A 19,926-nucleotide genomic window follows, 5' to 3' on the forward strand; every position below is an offset into this window, starting at 1 on the left:
GGTTTGGGCCCCTTTTGCAGAAATTACTGCCTCAATGTGGCGTGGTATGGAAGCTATCAGCCTGTGGCACTGCTGAGGTGTTATGGAAGACCAGGATGCTTTAATAGCGGCCTTCAGCTCTTCTGCATTGTTCGGTCTCATGTCTCTTATCTTTCTCTTGGCAATGCCCCATATTTTCTCTATGGGGTTCAGGTCAGGCGAGTTTGCTGGCCAATCAAGCACAGTAATCATTGAACCAGGTTTTGGTGCTTTTGGCAGTGTGGGCAGGTGCCAAGTCCTGCGGAAAATGAAGTCGGCATCCCCATAGAGCTTGTCTGCGGAAGGAAGCATTAAGTGCTCCAAAATCTCCTGGTAGACGGCTGCCCTGACCCTGGACTTAATGAAGCACAGTGGACCAACACCAGCAGATGACACGGCTCCCCAAATCAACACAGACTGTGGAAACTTCACACTGGACTTCAAGCATCTTGCAGTGTGTGCCTCTTCATTCAGGAGTGAGTAATACACAGAGTGCAGGGGGTCAGGAGTATGTAACGCAGAGTGCAGGGGGTCAGGAGTAAGTAACGCACAGAGTGCAGGGGTCAGGAGTAAGTAACGCAGAGTGCAGGGGGTCAGGAGTAAGTAACGCACAGAGTGCAGGGGTCAGGAGTAAGTAATGCACAGAGTGCAGGGGTCAGGAGTAAGTAATGCACAGAGTTCAGGGAGTTAGGAGTAAGTAATGAAAGTGAAGTGATGAGCGCAAATTAAAATCTAAAAGTGAACAATAAGACAGTCAAAACTGATATTATCCCAATCTATGAAGTGAAGTGATCTTTAATAAAAAAAGGGGGGGGACAGTGTAAAAAGTTCTGCAGTGAATCATAAAACAAGTCCAAAATAGTGAATAAAGTGTGGCATATAATTCAACAACTCCTGCCCATGGATGACAATGCAAACAGTCTGGATGAATCTTTACAGGAATTGAGCTCACAGAGCGCTTACCTCCAACCAGTAAAAAATGCGTATAAACAAATTCCTCAAAGGCACTGGAGTAGAGTCCGGGGCGTCCTCTGTGTATAGTAGTAATCCAGGTCCAGGCACAGTAGAATCAGCTCACCATGACGACCATGAGTATTACCATGAGCAGGATATAAAAATGAAAGCTCTCATCGTGAAATAGGTAAACACTCAAAATGGTTTAATGAAGATAAAACGTGATTACAGAAAAAACGAATAAAAAACGCCAAACACAGGCACTTCCGGTTGGACGGTCAGGGTACCACGTCACTTCCGGCCACGTCTGAACCTTACGCGTTGCGTCACGTGACTTCATCAGAGGTTCTGATTAAGTCACGTAACGTGACGCAACGCGTAAGGTTCAGACGTGACCGGAAGTGACGTGATACCCTGACCGTCCAACCGGAAGTGCCTGTGTTTGGCGTTTTTTATTCGTTTTTTCTGTAATCACGTTTTATCTTCATTAAACCATTTTGAGTGTTTACCTATTTCACGATGAGAGCTTTCATTTTTATATCCTGCTCATGGTAATACTAATGGTCATCGTGGTGAGCTGATTCTACTGTGCCTGGACCTGGATTACTCTATACACAGAGGACGCCCCGGACTCTACTCCAGTGTCTTTGAGGAATTCATTTATACACATTTTTTACTGGTTGGAGGTAAGCGCTCTGTGAGCTCAATTCCTGTGAAGATTCATCCAGACTGTTTGCATTGTCGTCCATGGGCAGGAGTCGTTGAATTATATGCCACACTTTATTCACTATTTTGGACTTGTTTTATGATTCACTGCAGAACTTTTTACACTGTCCCCCCCTTTTTTTGTTAAGTGATCTCACATAGGTAGATCACTTCACTTCATAGATTGGGATAATATCAGTTTTGACTGTCTTATTGTTCACTTTTAGATTTTAATTTGCGCTCATCACTTCACTTTCATACCTTGTTTTGTTGTTAGCACATACTAGATTTGAGCAGCATTTTTTTGTTCACCGGTTATTCATTTAATTTTCACTGTTGGCTAGCGCTTTAGTTTATTTACTTTATTTTTAGGAGTAAGTAATGCACAGAGTGCAGGGGGTCAGGAGTGAGTAACGCACAGAGTGCAGGGGTCAGGAGTAAGTAACGCATAGAATACAGAGGTCAAGCATATGTAACTCACAGAGTAAAGATGGCAGGAGTAATGCATGGAGATTGCAGGGGTCAGAAGTAAGTAATGCACAGAGTGAAGGAGTCAGGAATAACTAACATACAGAGTGCAGAGGTCAATACACATCCTTGGATGTGTATTGAAATACATTTGCTTGAATAGGCAAAGTGACAGTCTCTTTAGGTGGTTTTCTGTCTAATTCTCTTGAGAATTTCAGAGATTAGAACAGTCCTCAGTATTGAACACTTCATTCAAGTCAGTGACACAGCGCCTCAACAGCAGATCGGAGCTACAAAAATAGAGTTCTACTTGTCAGCTTGAAGAAAACGTTTGAAATGATGAAAGATCAAACACATCCTGCTTAATTGATGGCTTTTAACCTCTTCCATCTGCATTAATTAAAGACCATTAAAGGAATTTTCCAAACTTGTTTATGTGCTCTAGCCCCTAAGGAAATTCTATTTTCATTTTTGTGTAGCGCTACCCCCTCAGGAGCCGCTGATTGTTTTGGGATCGGCATATTAAGTTACCTCTATGTGTTGTCTAGGGGTGAAGGTAGTGAGCAGAGCAATAAGCGAATGTCCAATTCGTAGATAAGGTTTTCTGAATGCTTTATTTTCTTGGCCCAACACGACCAACATCAACTTGAGGTAGATAGAAAAGGTTGATGAAGTAAAGGAACTTTGCGGTATCAGGCTTTGCATAGTAGGAAAGCAATCCTGCTTTCTGCAGTAACACAGTTCGTCGCCACTCCAGCCAGAGTGGGTGAAGTGCCCCCGGACAGACCCCTGCCACAGGCCTGGCAGCCGGAGCGTCACTTTAGGTTGCTGGGAGGAACACGTCTCTGCCACAGACTTGGCTCTGATTAGATTAGGATGCCAGATGAAACCTCTGCCACAGGCTCAATGCTGACAATGTGAACAGCAGAGCGAATCCTCCCAATAAATCACTTCAGGGTCACTGGTTGACAGTGCAAGTGTACCTTTCAATTTTCCGGTCACCAGATCCCCGATGGTTCGTTCAAGCCCTTTTGGATAACCTGCCTCCGGGTTTTCCTCAAGCCGATCCCCTACCGAACGGTATACAGCCTGGGATCTCCTCAGTAGACGGGGGACCCAGTCAGTCACTGGGGCCCCTTTTGTGGCTTCAGTGGCTCCAGGCCATGAGGGCCCAGAGTCTGGAACTCTGCGTGGCGCGCGACCCCAGGCCAGGTAGGCCATAGTGGTGGGACCCGCGATGTGCGCACACCCAAAGGTGGGTGCTGCACCTGGAACCAGGAACCTGCGAAGAACCAAGAACAACGGCCTACGCCACAGAAACACCCCCTCCCAGCATGCACAGCGAGGCTCAACTCCTCTCATTGGCAGCAGGGAAGAAGCGGCTCCGCCTGGATCCCCTCTGGCGCCACCTGCCGTCCAGAGATGAGACCGTATCTCTGGAAACACAGACTGACCCACAGAACAATCCAGATTTGGCGACAGCCAAATTTAACATAATCAAGAATGAGAGCAACTTACCTCTCTCATTCTCCCACTAACTTTAGCGTAGTGCCCTTACTGAAAGTAAAGAGGGCGCTACATTTGTTTTTATCGTGTATGATCGTGCATGAGGAAAAGTGACGCACCTAATTTTCTTGCACAAACTTCCAGGTTGTATTTCTATGACCACCTACATTTTGATTAAACTGTCTATATCTTGTGATCATGTTGTGGCAAGTATTCAGATTACTATCCTACAGCATTTTACTTGGGATATTAACAGTCTCACTATTCCTGTACCTGTGTATGTATGTATATATACATTTTGATATCATTTGGAGTTAAAAAATATTTTTTTTCCTAAAATGTTTTTTAAAAGAACATGTTTGTTGTAAGACAGAATTGGATTTTTTTTCTTTGCTGTGTCTGTTTTAAAGAAACTACCCTTTGCTTCCCCATTCCCTGCCCTGGTGACCACACAGGAAGCAGACAGCTGTAAAAGTATCATTTTACCAAGTATGGATGCGATTTAAAGCTTTTCTGCATAATGTCATTTTAAAAGGAGATTTTTAGTAACAGTTTTGATTTAGCATTAGTTGTCCTCCGTGCAATCCAGTTGAATTAATTTTAATTTTTAAATAGAAAAAATATTCCACATCAAACCCTAAATTAGAACAAAATATTGGAAAAAAAAGTATGTTGGGGAAAGTATAAAGGAGCCATTGTGGTGTGTTAAAGCTTATTTATGTTCATTTGAATGGCCTGTCAAAACACCAAAGTGGACAAAAAATCATGCCTTTTTTTTCCAACACCTCATACACTGAATTGCTCTTTGTTGAGGTGTGCCACAACTCATGTATGTTAGAAGTGCTTCTGGGTGCCATTAAAAATGAATGACGCTGCAGTGCACTAATGTGCACATGGTGCATTGCCATGTGTTGCAGTAATAGACATGTTAACACACTTCATCATAATTAATGAGTCTGAAGAGGTAATTTGGAAGCCATGGGGGGAGTAAAAAGAATAGATAGTAGACGTTTGTGAGCAAAAGTTGGGAACGGTAGGTAGCAGACACTTGGGAGCAGAAGGTGAGAAGAGTGGATTGTAGACACTTGGGAGTGGGAGGTGAGAAGAGTTTGTAGTAAACATTTTGGAGCATGAGGTGAGAACAGTGGGTAGTAGTCTTTGGGAGTGGGAAGTGAGAAGAGTAGTTAGTAGAACGTTTGGGTGCGTGTGTTGAGAAGATTAGGTAAAAGATGTTTGGGTGCAGGAGGTGAAAATAGTGGTAGAAGACATTTAGGAGAGGGAGCTGAAAAAATATGTAGTAGACGTTTGGGAGTGGGAGGTAAAAAGATTATGTAGTAGAACGTTTTGGAATGGGAGGTGAGAAGAGTAGGTTATAGATGTTTGGGACGTAAGAAGAGTAGTTAGTAGAACATTTAGCGGCATGAGGTAAGAGGACTAGGTGGTAGAACTGTAACTTTTGGGAGTGTGCGGTGAGAAGATTAAGTAGAAGACGTTTGGGAGCAGGAGGTGAGAAGATTAGGTAGAAGACGTTTGGGAGCAGGAGGTGAGAAGAGTAGGTAGTAGAATGTTTAGGAGAAGGTTATAGATATTTGGGAGCGGAAGGCGAGAAGAGTAGGTAATAGACATTTGGGATCTGGATGTGAGAAGAGCAGGTAGTAGAACATTTTGAACAGGGGGGTGAGAAGAGGAGTTTATAGACATTTTGGAGCAGGAGGTGAGAAGAGTAAGTAGTAGAATGTTTAGGAGCAGGTTATAGATGTTTGTGAGCGGAAGGCGAGAAGAGTAGGTAATGGATATTTGGGATCTGGATGTGAGTAGGTAGTAGAACATTTGGAACGGGAGGTGAGAAAAATAGGTTATAGACGTTTGGGAGCGTGTGGTGAGAAGAGTAGGTTATAGACATTTGGCAGCAGGAGGTGAGAAGAGTAGGTATCGATGTTTGGGAGCAGGGGGTGAGAGGAGTAGGTAGTAGATGTTTGGGATCTGGATGTGAGAAGAGTAGGTAGTAGAACATTTGGAACTGGAGGTGAGAAGAGTAGGTTATAGACGTTTGGGAGTGTGCAGTTAGAAGAGTAGGTTATAGACATTTGGGAGCAGGAGGTGAGAAGAGTAGGTATAGATGTTTAGGAGCAGGAGGTGAGAGGAGTAGGTAGTAGACATTTGGGATCTGGATGTGAGAAGAGTTGGTAGTAGATGTTTGGGAGCAGGGGGTGAGAAGAGTAGGTATCGATGTTTGGGAGCAGGAGGTGAGAAGAGTAGGTATCGATGTTTGGGAGCAGGGGGTGAGAGGAGTAGGTAGTAGATGTTTGGGAGTGAGAGGTGAGAAGAGTAGGTTGTAGAACATTTGGGAGCTAGAAGTGAGGATAGTAGATAGTAGAAATTTAGTGACATTACCTAAGTAACAAACCTTTAGTGACAAAGTTAACCAGCCATTGGCTCTTCCTGATTTGTTTTCCTCCTTTCCTAGACAACATGACCAGTACTTTAGGAAGTGGCCATCGCTAAAAGAGAAAGGGTTTAACAAAACCAAAAAGACGGGAAAGTATTTTACATCCTACTGAAAGAAATTACATAGTGCTATGTAGTCAATTTTAGAGTGCTATATAAGCAGCACCTGACAAAATTTCAAAGCCTGGGGCATTCTTGCAAATCTTGTCATGCTCACCTACACCCTGCTCCTTCCCTTAATTCATGCCTTCCGGGTGACTCATGAGTGCCAATCATATATGCCCATAGCAAATGACATCAGAAGACCACAATTTTTTTCTTTTCTATGTAATCTGTTGCCATGCTATGCAGATAAATGCTGCAGCAATGACATATTGAAAAACGTGTAATTGTAGCACAGAATTCCACTCTAAAGGTTTTATATCCAGGACAATCTGAAATCGTGGAAATGTTCCTTTCTTGAAAAGACAGAGTTAACTCTACTGTTAGTTTTCAGTTGGCACAAGAACAGCAGGAACTGCAATTGCTCATTTATTATTTTCACTTCTATTTACCACTTGGTTCCATCACAAAACATCCATTTCCGTTAATCATGGATTGTCCGGATGTGGAATGTAGTTCCAAATGCGTAATTGTATGTCTGTACATAGTCTAACAAGCTTCTTGTTTCTGGAACTCAAATAATCATTTGAGGAAAATTGTATTTTGTGTTCATCAAACACATGCCAAAAGACTAGATATAAGACCCAGTAATGATTACAGAACAAATGCGATAAGCAGATTAGGTGGTAGGTTCTAATGCTGTTTTACCTAATATTATGCTGCAGCACTGCTAGTACACTGTGCTGCACTTGTTCTGTGTAGTACTCACCTGACCCACAAAGCCTAATGGGACTCCCAGACACAGGGTGGGCTAACATTTCCCCTCAAGTGAAGTCCTTGCCAGTAGTTACATAGTTACATAGTTAGTCAGGTTGAAAAAAGACACAAGTCCATCAAGTTCAACCATAAGAAATAAAATAATAATAATATCGTACAATCACATATACCCAATTCTATACCCAAAGTTGATCTAGAGGAAGGCAAAAAACCCCAGCAGAGCATGATCAAATTTGCTACAGCAGGGGAAAAAAATCCTTCCTGATCCCCAATGAGGCAATCGCATATTCCCCGGATGAACTTTACCTATAAATGTTAGTACTCATATTATGTACATTTAGGAAAGAATCCATGCCTTTCTTAAAGCAATCTACTGAGCTGGCCAGAACCACCTCTGGAGGGAGTCTGTTTCACATTTTCACAGCTCTTACTGTGAAGAAACCTTTCCGTATTTGGACTTGAAATCTCTTTTCCTCTAGACGTAAAGAGTGCCCCCTTGTCCTCAGTGTTGACCGTAAAGTGAATAACTCAACACCAAGTTCACTATATGGACCCCTTATATATTTGTACATGTGGATCATATCCCCCCTTAATCTCCTCTTCTCAAGAGTGAATACATTCAGTTCCTCTAATCTTTCCTCATAGCTGAGCTCCTCCATGCCAGGGAAAAGTGACCGAGCCGGATCTCGGTTTTCCCCTCCGGTTTCCCAGCGTTCTTTTGACTGCCGAGAAACCAGATTGTGTGTACAAGGCATAACAGTAACCAAAGTCTAGGAGACATCTTGGTTATGACATCACATCCACCTGACCCTGCGTTCCACAGGAATCGAGAAGCCCTGGGAGCCTCTAGTGCTACTGATCAGCTGGACCCTGGGCTGGGAGCCTCCATCCATTTGGTGGACCAGGACCAGAACTTTGGGTTGGTGAGGATACATCCTAATAGCACTACATGCCTGGTTTATGCTTCTTATGTAAGTAAATTGTTTTCCCAAGTATTAAAGTTTTTAAAACTGCTACACGTAGCTAGCGCTGGTCTTTCTCCCCCTTTTTTGAAACCCAGGAAAGCTAAACTATCAATTCAGCTAAGCTGACTGCAGATTAGTATCACTATATTTAAAGCGGAGCTCCACCACGAAAAAAAAAAATCAAAAATGCTTCAAATTTCTTTTTATTTTTTATACATACCTGAAGTGCCTGTTGCTATTGTCCTAATCTGCCACTTCCTGATCTGCGGTCCATCTTCTTTCTTCTCCTCTTCGCGCTGCTTCCTGGGGAATGGGGGAGCGGTGTCTTCTGGGACCTTGTGTGTGTCCCAGGAGACATCGTCCTTTCACGTTTTGCCATTCCACGTTTTGCAGCGATTCTGGAATTGCGAGCAGAATCGTGGCAATTCCGGATGGCTCAGATGTAAAAAGAGCCTAAGGATTTGACAAAAAAAATTGGTTGGTTTCTGTGCAGAGCTGCACCAAATATTGCACTCCCCAGTTTTAGTAAATTAACCCCTATGTGTTTACTCCTTGTCACGTATAGTTAAAGTGGAAGTCCATGCAAAATCTAAAAAACCCTGCATATATAGACACCTAACACTAACCTCTCTATCCCTGTAAAGAAAAAATGAGTATACATACCTTTTTGGAAGCCAATCTGACCCTCTCCGACCGGTGTAGCATGGAGATCTGTATCTCATGAAGATAGGTATCCCTGCCATCAACTGCGCATGTGCCGATTTCAGGCAATTGAGGTCGAGCGCAGAGCTACTGCTGACAGTACACACCAGTGAAACCCAGCATTTGGGGCGACGTGGACTTAGGGGAAAGTGGCGGGTCGGCCTCATGTCCTCGCTTCGCTCGGATGGCTCGCTCGGCCTCCTGGCTCTTTTTTTAACATCCTCCAATCCACGGGGATGTTAAGGAAAGAGTCTGGATGCCGACCGAGGTTTCACTGGTGTGTACTGTTGGCAGTAGCTCTGCGCTCGACTTCAATTGCCTGAAATCAGCACATGCGCAGTTGATGGCAGGGATACCGATCTTCATGAGATACAGATCTCCATGCTACACCGGATCCCACGCTGAGCTGTCAGCCGCGGCTTCTCTGTGTAGGCGGGTGCAGAGGAGACAGAGGAAAACGGAAGCCCCATAGTAACTCTATGGGTGACGTCACTTTCATTTCACAGCCGTTGTCATCCGTGTCCTCTGCAGAGCTTCCGGCGCTGGACATCGGGTCAGAGCAGGTCAGATCGGCTTCCATAAAAGGTATGTATACTCATCTTTTCTTTACAAGGATAGAGAGGTTAGTGTTAGATCCCTGGTGTCCATAGATGAAGGGATTTTAGATTTAGCATGGACTTCCACTTTAAGCATTTCCAAACAAGGAAAAAAAATTTCTTCTCCCATAATGCAATTGGATAAAGTAGTTACATTTAAGTGATTTACTGTAAATTGATTTTTTTTTTAATCATATCCAGGATCTCGGTTAGAATAAAGGTCTTCTGTGAAAAAAAAAACTTGTTAGTGGTTTTGTTAATCAGCGAGCTTGCTTTCTTGCAGCCCCATGTAGCGGTTTATGTCCATGCAATGATTAGTCTTTTCTGTGTCTTTGGAATGCCCAACCCTTTATTCAGTGTGGTGACCTTTGTGTGCTTTCAGCACTAGGGACAGCTCCCTTGATTCATAGCCCTCTTGTCTGAATAAATAACACTAAGGGCCTGATTCTCAAAAGAGATACGCAGACTTAACTGCTGTTCAGCCTGCGTATCCCTGTGCCTAACTTTGGAAACGATTCTCAAAAGGCTTTTTCCAAAGTTAGGCAGAAAATCTGACATCTGTAAGACACTTACACGGTCAGATTTTAGGATGCAGTACCGCATCCGCCACTGGGGGCATTTCTCATTGAAATGCAGCTTTGCGTATGCAAATGAGGACTTAAGCAGATTTTCAAAGCATTTCAGCACTTTGATTTCTGCGTAAGTTCCGAATTTGCCTGCGCAAAACTAGGGCTGGTTTTATAATGTGGAAAGTTAGTTACACATTGTAAAGGCCCATTCCAGCGACGGCATTTGGTATGCATTCCTGAGGGAGAACTCCACGGCAATTTTTAAATTCAAAACCGCCATGGGTTCCCCCCCAGGAGCATACCAGGTCCTTAGGTCTGGTATGGGTTGTAAGGAGACCCCCCTCCGCCGAAAATTCGACGTAGGGGGTCCCCCTACAATCCATACCAGACCCGTATCCAAAGCACGCTACCCGGCCGGTCAGGAATGGGAGTGGGGACGAGCGAGCGTCCCCCCCCCTCCTGAGCCGTGCCAGGCCGCATGCCCTCAACATGGGGGGGTTGGGTGCTCTGGGGCAGGGGGGCGCACTGCGGGCCCCCCCACCTCAGAGCACCCTGTCCCCATGTTGATGAGGACAGGACCTCTTCCCGACAACCCTTGCCATTGGTTGTCGGGGTCTGCGGGCGGGGGCTTATCGGAATCTGGGAGTCCCCTTTAATAAGGGGGCCCCCAGATACCGGCCCCCCACCCTAAGTGAATGGATATGGGGTACATCGTGGAAGCTACATGATGGAAGCGCGCCTTGCATCACATTTATATAGGCATCACCGTCCCATCATGCTCCGGCAGGTACCCACGTGCACCCACCACGTGGGTACCTACCGGAGCATGATGGGACGGTGATGCCTATATAAATGTGATGCAAGGCGCGCTTCCATCATTACAGCGACAACAGGCGACGAGTCAACATCGGAAGAACAGAACAGAAGACCCTGACGTCACAGAAGACCGCGCCGGCTGCCTGTTTGAAATTGAGCTAACACACAAACATAGCAGGCAGCCAGCGCTGAAGAAGAAGGCACCGGACAGCTGCAGAAGAACCGGGGTTCGCCGAGTCAACAGCGGAAGAGGGGAGAAGATGGAAGAACACCCCCGGAGTCCGGAGAAGCCCCCCCCCCCCCGGAGAGCGGAAGAAGAAACCCCCCCCCGGAGAGCGGAGAAGACCCCCGGAGAGTGGAAGAAGACCCCCGGAGAGTGGAAGAAGAAGCCCCCCCTGGTAATTGAGCTAATAACGAAGACAGGGGGGGCATCCGGAGCAGAATAATAAATTATTTTAAAAAGCCTTGTGTTGTGTGTTTACTAACTTACTTTTTGCCTCCAGGTGAATGGATAGGGGTACGATGTACCCCATATCCATTCACTTAGGGTGGGGGGCCGGTATCTGGGGGCCCCCTTATTAAAGGGGACTCCCAGATTCTGATAAGCCCCCGCCCGCAGACCCCGACAACCAATGGCAAGGGTTGTCGGGAAGAGGTCCTGTCCTCATCAACATGGGGACAGGGTGCTCTGGGGTGGGGGGGCCCGCAGTGCGCCCCCCTGCCCCAGAGCACCCAACCCCCCCATGTTGAGGGCATGCGGCCTGGCACGGCTCAGGAGGGGGGGGGACGCTCGCTCGTCCCCACTCCCATTCCTGACCGGCCGGGTAGCGTGCTTTGGATACGGGTCTGGTATGGATTGTAGGGGGACCCCCTACGTCAATTTTTCGGCGTGGGGGGGTCTCCTTACAACCCATACCAGACCTAAGGGCCTGGTATGCTCCTGGGGGGGGAACCCATGCCGTTTTTTTCTTTGAAAATTGGCATGGAGTTCACCCTCTCAGGAATGCATGCTGAGCGACGCTGTCATTTTTTTTTATAATCATTTGTTTTCCCGGCGCGTCTTTTTTTTTCACCCGTCGCAACTTTAGTGTCCCGTCGAAATTCTCAAAGCCGCCCGGCGTTAATTACGTTCGCGCGCTGCACGTCGGGGAAAATTACGTCACACGCATGCGCAGTACGGCCGGCGCGGGAGCGCGCCTCATTTAAATTTTAAACGCCCCCAGGAGAGGAGGACCGCCTTACGACGGCGGCACTTAAGTTACACGGCCTGAAATTTCTACCTAAGTGCTTTGACGATCGGGCACTTAGGTAGAAATTTTAAGTCAGTGTAACTTAACTGCTGAAATTTAAGTTACGCAGACTTTTTGAGAATTTGGCCCTAACTGCTGTTAGTTGGTTTGTACACACCGTTCTTTATCCTAGACAAGTCTCCATTGGAAATTACAATCCTTGCCAGTGCCTTGAGCAGAGCCCTGTTGCCAAGATGCAGGGCAGAGTATATAAATAAAACTGACATGAGGTTGGTACATTCAGGAATGTGCTAGATACTTGAATCCCAAGTTCACATTTTCTACAGATAGCATATCTGCTTCATATTTTTCAAATATCAGTTACGTTAAAACTGAACTCCAGGCTTTCCTTTTTTTCCCCACACTTGCATAAAGTCCTCTTCTGTGTTGAAACCAATTACTCTCCATTCCCTTCAAATTTGCATTGCCAAAGTGTAATCTTTTTAAAGCGCAGCAGCTATCCTGAGGCCACCTTCATTTCCTGTCTGAATGACTTCAATCATCATCAATCCCCTCTCCTTCTGATCTGTACTGTCATTTGTCCACCTCTCACAGTTATTAGCTTTTTCTGTAATCGGTCATTTTCGCTCTTCGTCATATGTGATCTTTATTGCTGGTGTCAGTCACTTTAGTGCTTTTTTGAGCATTATATGAAAGAACACATCCTTGCTATCCCTTTAGACATGCATGCTCAGACTTTAGCTGCTGGCCCACATTGGTTGTTAAAGATGGAATGAGCAAGTGATATAAAATAGTGATTCTTGGAAACCACAGGCAATAAATACATTTCACAATATAGCTAGCTATTAGAAAACATAACTATACTAGGGTGGCTATAGATCAGCTTTAAAGAAGGACTCTTGGATACCACATAAAAACTGCAATACGCATACTGACCTATGTAAGCAAATAAACGTTTAGGGCCAGATCCACAAAGAAGTTACGCTGGCGTATCTATTGATATGCCGCGTAACTTCTACTTTGCTCCGGCGTATCTTTGTTTTGCATCCACAAAACAAGATACGCCTGAAGCTGGGCTAGATCCGACTGGCGTATGTCTTAGTACGCCGTCGGATCTAAGGTGCATATTTACGCTGGCCGCTAGGTGGCGTTTCCGACGATTTCCGTGTTGAGTATGCAAATTAGCTAGATACGGCGATCCACGAACGTATGTCCGGCCGGCGCATTTTTTTACGTTGTTTCCGTAAGGCTTTTTTTCGGCGTATAGTTACCCCTGCTATATGAGGCGTACTCAATGTTAAGTATGGACGTCGTTCCCGCGTCAAATTTTGAATTTTTTACGTCGTTTGCGTAAGTCGTTCGCGAATAGGGCTTTGCGTAGAATGACGTTCACGTCGTAAGCATTGGTTAATTTCGAGCATGCGCACTGGGATACCCCCACGGACGGCGCATGCGACGTTCAAAAAAAAGAAATTTACGTTGGGTCAAGTAAAATTAACATAAAACACGCCCACATCTTTAACATTTGAATTTCGCGCCCTTACGCCGTCAGATTTACGCTACGCCGCCGTAACTTTAGAGGCAAGTGCTTTGTGAATACAGCACTTGCCTCTCAAAGTTGCAGTAGCGTTACGACGATATGCCGGAATAAAATTACGATCCGCTACGTGGATCTGGCCCTTGGTAGTTTATTTTTAAACCTGACCGTTTAGGAGAAATTTAGAATGCAATATTTGTGATGTCATCACTCCAATTCAAAAAAATAGCAGGTTGGCAGGAGAAGGTTTAAATCCAGGGACATGTCACATCCTGCCTTCTCACTCCACAGCAATTAGAATCTGCAGTTCCCATCATGCATGGCTGTAGAGTGAGAAGGAAGAGAGTTGTAATGAATAGGCGTGAATGTGGGCAGGAAAATTAAGCATTTATTCCTTGCACTACATGAGTTTGTGTACTCGCCTACATAGTGCTAATCTACATTGCAGGCATGGGTTGCTGAGAGAGGGGAGGAGACTCCTGGTCAGTAAATTAAGTCATGGGTGCAGTCATGCTGGAACAGGAAGGGGCCATCCCCAAAATGTTCCCACAAAGTTGGGAGCATGAAATTGTCACAAATGTCTTGGTATGCTGATGCCTTAAGAGTTCCCTTCACTGGAATTAAGGGACCAAGCCCAACCCCCAAAAACAACCCCACACCATAACCACCAACCAAATGATTTGAACAAGTGCACAAAGCAAGGTCCATAAACTTTGTGGGAACAGTTTAGGAATGACCCCTTCATGTTTCAACATGACTGCGCTCCAGTGCACAAAAAGCAAGGTCCATAAAGACATGGATGAGTGGGTTTGGGGTGGAGGAACTTGACTGGCCTGCGCAGAGTTCTGACCTCAACGCTATAGAACACCTTTGGGAGGAATTAGAGAGGAGACTGCGAGCCAGGCCTTCTCGTCCACATCAGTGCCTAACTTCACAAATGCGCTTCTGGAAGAATGGTCAAACATATCCCATAGACACACTCCTAAACCTTGTGGATGGCCTTCCTAGAAGATTTGAAGCTGTTATAGCTGCAAAGGGTGGGCCAACTCAATATTGAACCCTCTGGACTAAGACTGGGTTTAAAGTTTATGTGCTTGTAAAGGCAGGCACCCCAATACTTTTGGTAATATAGTGTATCTTCCTTTGCCTTTATACAAATACCGCATTCACTGCTGAGGAATTACCACTCCAGATTGGCATTGGCTACATGAGGATCTGTGACCCTCACAAGAGAATGCGTGAATTGACCATCCTGTTTGTTCAGGGGTCATATTCTTAAAGTGGTTGTAACCCAAAAAAAAAAAAAGAGACCCTGTTTCTTTAAAGCATGTTAAACCACGTAGCGCTTGTGCAGTGTAATTTTTCCTGACCACGGTTTATCATGGCTGCTGATCCCTAATTATCGTGTTCAGTTTATGTGCCTACATCATCCCACTGCTCTCCTCTCTCCCCCCTCCCTCCCTGCCTGTCGGCTCCTGCGTGTAAGCGGTCCCTCCCCTCCCCTTCTATCTCCCCTTCTTTTGTCCTGAGCGGCAGTAAAGTTACTGCTCACAATTACTACCAACTCTTCTGTTAGGATAAAAAGTACTGTATAGACAAACTATTATAAAGCGTTATCCCTACAACATATATTGTGATGTGGTCACATATATATATGAAAAAATATATATAATAAATAGAAAACCCCTTTTTTCTTGCAAACTCAGAAGCGCATATGCGCTGACAATCGTGTAAATACAAAACTATAACCAATCTCTGTATGAAATAGTCCAGTGCAATCGTGCATTAATGTAAAGTCCTCAAAGCGTGCCTCCAGTATGTGCAGGAATTTGTGCCTTGCTGCAGAAAAAAACTTGTGACTTTCCACCTTAAATGTAAAGTGTCACCACCACCTCCTATTACGCTATGTTCTCACCAGATTCAAAAAGGTAAACTGCATGTAAGCATATGGTGTGCGGTTTCCACTGCTGGTCCCAAACCTCCGCGCTCCAACTCTCTATGGATTCTTTTTTTGCTCCCAGAAAAAGAAAATGCCCATATGGTGTAGTACGTTTCAACAGTTTTATTCATGAAGCATTTAAAAAAGCAAATATTACACTCACATGCTCTTGTGCCCAAGCCGGCACTAGCCTGTCCAGCGTCACTGCTACCTCCCCGGCGTGCGTTCCAAGCCTCGGCCGTGGTGCATTCCAGCGGGCGGAAGTGCCTGTGCGGTATCGCTGCAGAGGTCAGAGTCGTGTGAAAAATGTGGTACCCCCGCGCCTCGACGCGTTTCGAATATTTAAATTCGTCCTCAGGAAGCTTCCTGAGGACGAATTTAAATATTCGAAACGCGTCGAGGCGTAGGATAAATAGGTAGGGATCCTATATCTAATGTAAAATCCTGTCTCTCTATACAGTACATTATGAGGACATTGGACAATGGAATGGTATCACAATTTGGCGCTTGTGACGCTAAATCTAATTATGCTTGGAAAGTGTATGTCTAAACTTAAAAGTCGCCAAATTGTACAGATGAAAAGAACCAGGGGGGTGCAAGTAGTGCTGGATATGTGTAAAGGGCTGCAATGTCAAATTTATTTATGTCATACAGACTGAGGCCGTGAGATAAAAGAAGACGATACTGGCCATGTTGGGACCATTTGAAAAAGTCAGAACCTAAAATAGTTGCGTCTGACTCCAGTGGGAAGAACTATAAACTTTTCTAAATTTGCTTCCAAACAAAGCTTTTGTCATACTGCCCTAGAAGAACAAGACTGTCTGTATGGTGAGCACTATGTATAACAATGTATCCCCAAAGCAACAAGCATGGCTGAAGCCTCAAATACTTCTAGACTACACGGTCACCAAACAAGGATTGGGCAATCTTGACAAGGTTACAGCAATATATAGCTGCCAGTGAATGACTGCATAATGGCCAATTGTAATTTTCCACAATATTGTAGATGTTACTTTTGCCTACAATGCCAATGTCATCAGAAAAAACTCTGGAACAACTCCTATAGACACTAGTGGTGGCAGAAAATGTGCAAGGTACTATATCTCCTTAATGAATCGCAGAAGTACTTAAAACCCGACAGGGGCTCTAATTCTTTTCCCCAGTCTGGGCTTTAGGTTTGGGGAAGAGATATAGAACCCTTGTCAGACTTTAAAGCTGAATTCTAGAGAAAGTAAAAAGGTTTTCGTGCAGTGAGTAATGTTTGTTTAAGTCTGGGGGGGGGGGGGGGGGGGTCCAAAAAGCAGTTTACTTACCTGATTCTCAGGTCCCACAAGTTGTAAGGCCGGGCCCTGCAGCCTTTTCTCCCCTATGCTCTGGCAGTCGCAGGCCTTCTGACCAGTAGTGTATTTAGGTTTTGGCCTAACTAAACTCGGCACCCCCTAATTTAAATATGACCCACCCCTTCCTGTCAAGGCCACACCCATTTCTGTTTAAGACCCACCCTGAAATTTTTTAGTGGGGACACTAGTTCTTAGGGCCCGGGGGGGCTTAATTTGCATAGATTTCCTCTCACTTCCTGTTAAGCTATGGGGCAGGAAGTGAAGGGAAATCTCTGCAATGGGACAGGGATGGTAAAAAATTAACTGACAGGGGCTATAACCCTCCCTTTGCTCTATACAAAATAAAAAAAAAAAGAGTTTTGGCTATAGTTTCACTTTAAGCACAAATTTCTGATAATTTTATGGAGAGGACTGAGACGATATAACCATGCTAATGGTACAGCAGAAAACATATAGCACAGTGAGGAAGGTTTAAGGTCCAGGCAGGGCCGGTGCAAGGATTTCTGCCTACACAAGCGAAGCTCCATTTTGGCGCCCCCCCCCCCCCCCAACGGCCACCCACCTCCCTTGCAAAAATATTTCTTTCAATAATTACCCCCCTTCACATATCCCCCCACACAGTAATGCCCCCCTTCACATATCCCCCCACACAGTATTGCCCCCCCTTCACATATCCCCCCACACAGTATTACCCCCCTTCACATATCCCCCCACACAGTATTACCCCCCACCCCCACACACAGCACTGCCCCCCACACACACAGCACTGTCCCCACACAGCACTGTCCCCCACACACACACAGCACTGTCCCCCCACAGCACTGCCCCCCACACACACACAGCACTGTCCCCCACACACACACAGCACTGTCCCCCCCACACACACAGCACTGCCCCCCACAGCACTGCCCCCCCCCACACAGCACTGTCCCCCACACACACACAGCACTGTCCCCCACACACACACAGCACTGCCCCCCCCCCCCCCACACAGCACTGTCCCCCACACACACACAGCACTGTCTCCCACACACACACAGCACTGTCCCCCACAGCGCTACCCCCCCCACACACACACACACACAGCACTACCCGCCCACACACACACAGCACTGCCCCCCCCCACAGCGCTACCCCCCACCCCCACACACAGCACTGCCCCCCCCCCCCACACAGCACTGCCCTCACACACACAGCACTGTCCCCCCACAGCACTGCCCCCCCACACACACACACAGCACTGCCCCCCCCACACACAGCACAGCCCCCCCCCCCACACACACAGCACTGCCCCCCCCACATACAGCACAGCCCCCCCACACAGCACTGCCCCCCCCCACACACACAGCACTGCCCCCCACACCCCATCCATCACATTTCCATATATTTTCCTCCCTTCCCTCTCCACTCCTACCTTTCACAGAGCGGAGAGCAGGAGGCGGGACAATCGTGAACCGAGAGAAGCAACATGTGACGTTCTCCCTCTCTCTGAGTGCCCTGCAGTGCAATCTGGGAGTTGTAGTCACTGCAGAGCACAGGCACCAGAGGGCCAAGTGAAGTCTGTGTGCCTGTGCTCTGTTGGAGAACTACAACTCCCGCCATGCTCTGGGGCTGCCGTCGCCTTCTTTAGGGGAAAGGCTAGGAGGACGGCGCCGCAGCGGTGGAGCCTGCTATTGGACGCAGGCAGCCTGAGCCGTGCCTACCACCACTATAGATCGCCGCCGCCGCGGACCGGACTCTGCGGCTGTGTGCAGCGCGCCCGCCGCTTGCGAGACTGCGGGAGTCCGGACAATAAAAAAAAAAATCATCTTTCCGCCCCATCCCAGGCTGCGGACCTGCCCGCCCCAAGCGGCCGCTTGGTCCGCCTGGTGGTTGCGCCGGCCCTGGGTCCAGGCTGATAGGACAGTCAAAATTAGAAGCAACTTGCGTTACACTAACAGTGTAGCACAAGCCGGCGGGGGCTCTTTCCGTGCAGCCCCCCTGGAAAGTGCTGCCCTAGACCTGGGCCTTGTTGGCCTAGGCCAGAATACAGCGTTGCCTCTGACATCATCAAGTCCAATGCCATGCACTGCATAGGACATGAGGACACGGAGGGACCATCCACTGCCAGAGCATAGGGTAGTAGAGGTGAGCACTGGCTGTGGGGGAGAGGAGGATCAAATAAGCAAAATTGCTTGCAAGGGAGTATTTTTACTTTCCCCAGAGATGGGCTTTAAAATCTGCTTGTGACTTTCACAATTGTGACTTCTTCAGCTGAAAATTATAAATAACTCTTTATTATGTAAACTGCCAGTCAATCTCATAGTCTATTCGTATTTTCTTTTTATTGTAAAGAAAGGATTTCCAATGCAATAGAATGAAGAATGTAAGACTGTTACAAGTTGCCTTGGTACCTGGCACCGGTGTGAAAATAAGTGAAGTCAGTGGATTAATCCTCAGAGATAAGCCTGAATCTTTCTCAGGGGGAGTTGCATCTACCTAGTGACAGCCGAAGCCAATTTTCTCAGTCTTGGCAACAGCCTGAGTGTTCCAGCTGCTAATCTACCATGGATGGACTGTACTGCCTTCTGCTCTCCTTCCTGCCGCCTTTCTGCTATTGAATGTCACTACCAGAGCCCTTAATTACACTCTCTAAATGATATGTTCAAACCCCCAGGCGTTAGAGCACCACATTCCCAACCGCTCTGCTAAACGGACAGGAGGGAGTTCACATCGGACTAATTACAAATGTTAAAAATAACCTTATTTTGTTTATTACTTGTATTCCTTCATTGCAGATATTTTCTGAGCAGAATACAGAACAGTCATAAAATAAACTCATTGTACGGATATTGCAATACTCACTGCGCTCACAGCAATATGATTATATTTTTCTCTCAGGCGTGGGGGAACTAAACTCATTTGAACATCATGCATACAGTATATGACAATGTTGTACATAACAAATGTGACAGGAAGTCAGGTAAATCTGTGGGTGTTGTCACAGACGGGACATACATTTCTGCCTTGTTTAGACAATACAACAATTGTTATTAGGCGTCGGCTGCAAAAGTAGCCAGAAAGTGTCTAAGGGCGTTGGAAAACGTCAGCTGTTCAGAATGAGGCAATTAAGGCCTCTATAAGTAATTCAGAGGATTACCACTGATTTGTTGCATCCTGCGGCTTTGTGAGTAAGGAGAGCAGTGTACTGAAAGTCTTCTGAGGAGGTGAGGAGGTGATTGATTTTTCTGTGTG

At 46.1% G+C, this 19,926-nt stretch overlaps 1 protein-coding gene across 2 annotated transcripts in view; it reads left to right on the plus strand.

Moving 5' to 3' along the window:
* Positions 1 to 19,926, plus strand: part of ADD2 (adducin 2) — a 126,974-nt gene that overhangs the window by 17,512 nt on the left and 89,536 nt on the right. The window lies entirely within an intron of this gene.

Source organism: Rana temporaria, chromosome 3 (genome assembly GCF_905171775.1).
Source record: "Rana temporaria chromosome 3, aRanTem1.1, whole genome shotgun sequence".
NCBI lineage: Eukaryota > Metazoa > Chordata > Amphibia > Anura > Ranidae > Rana > Rana temporaria.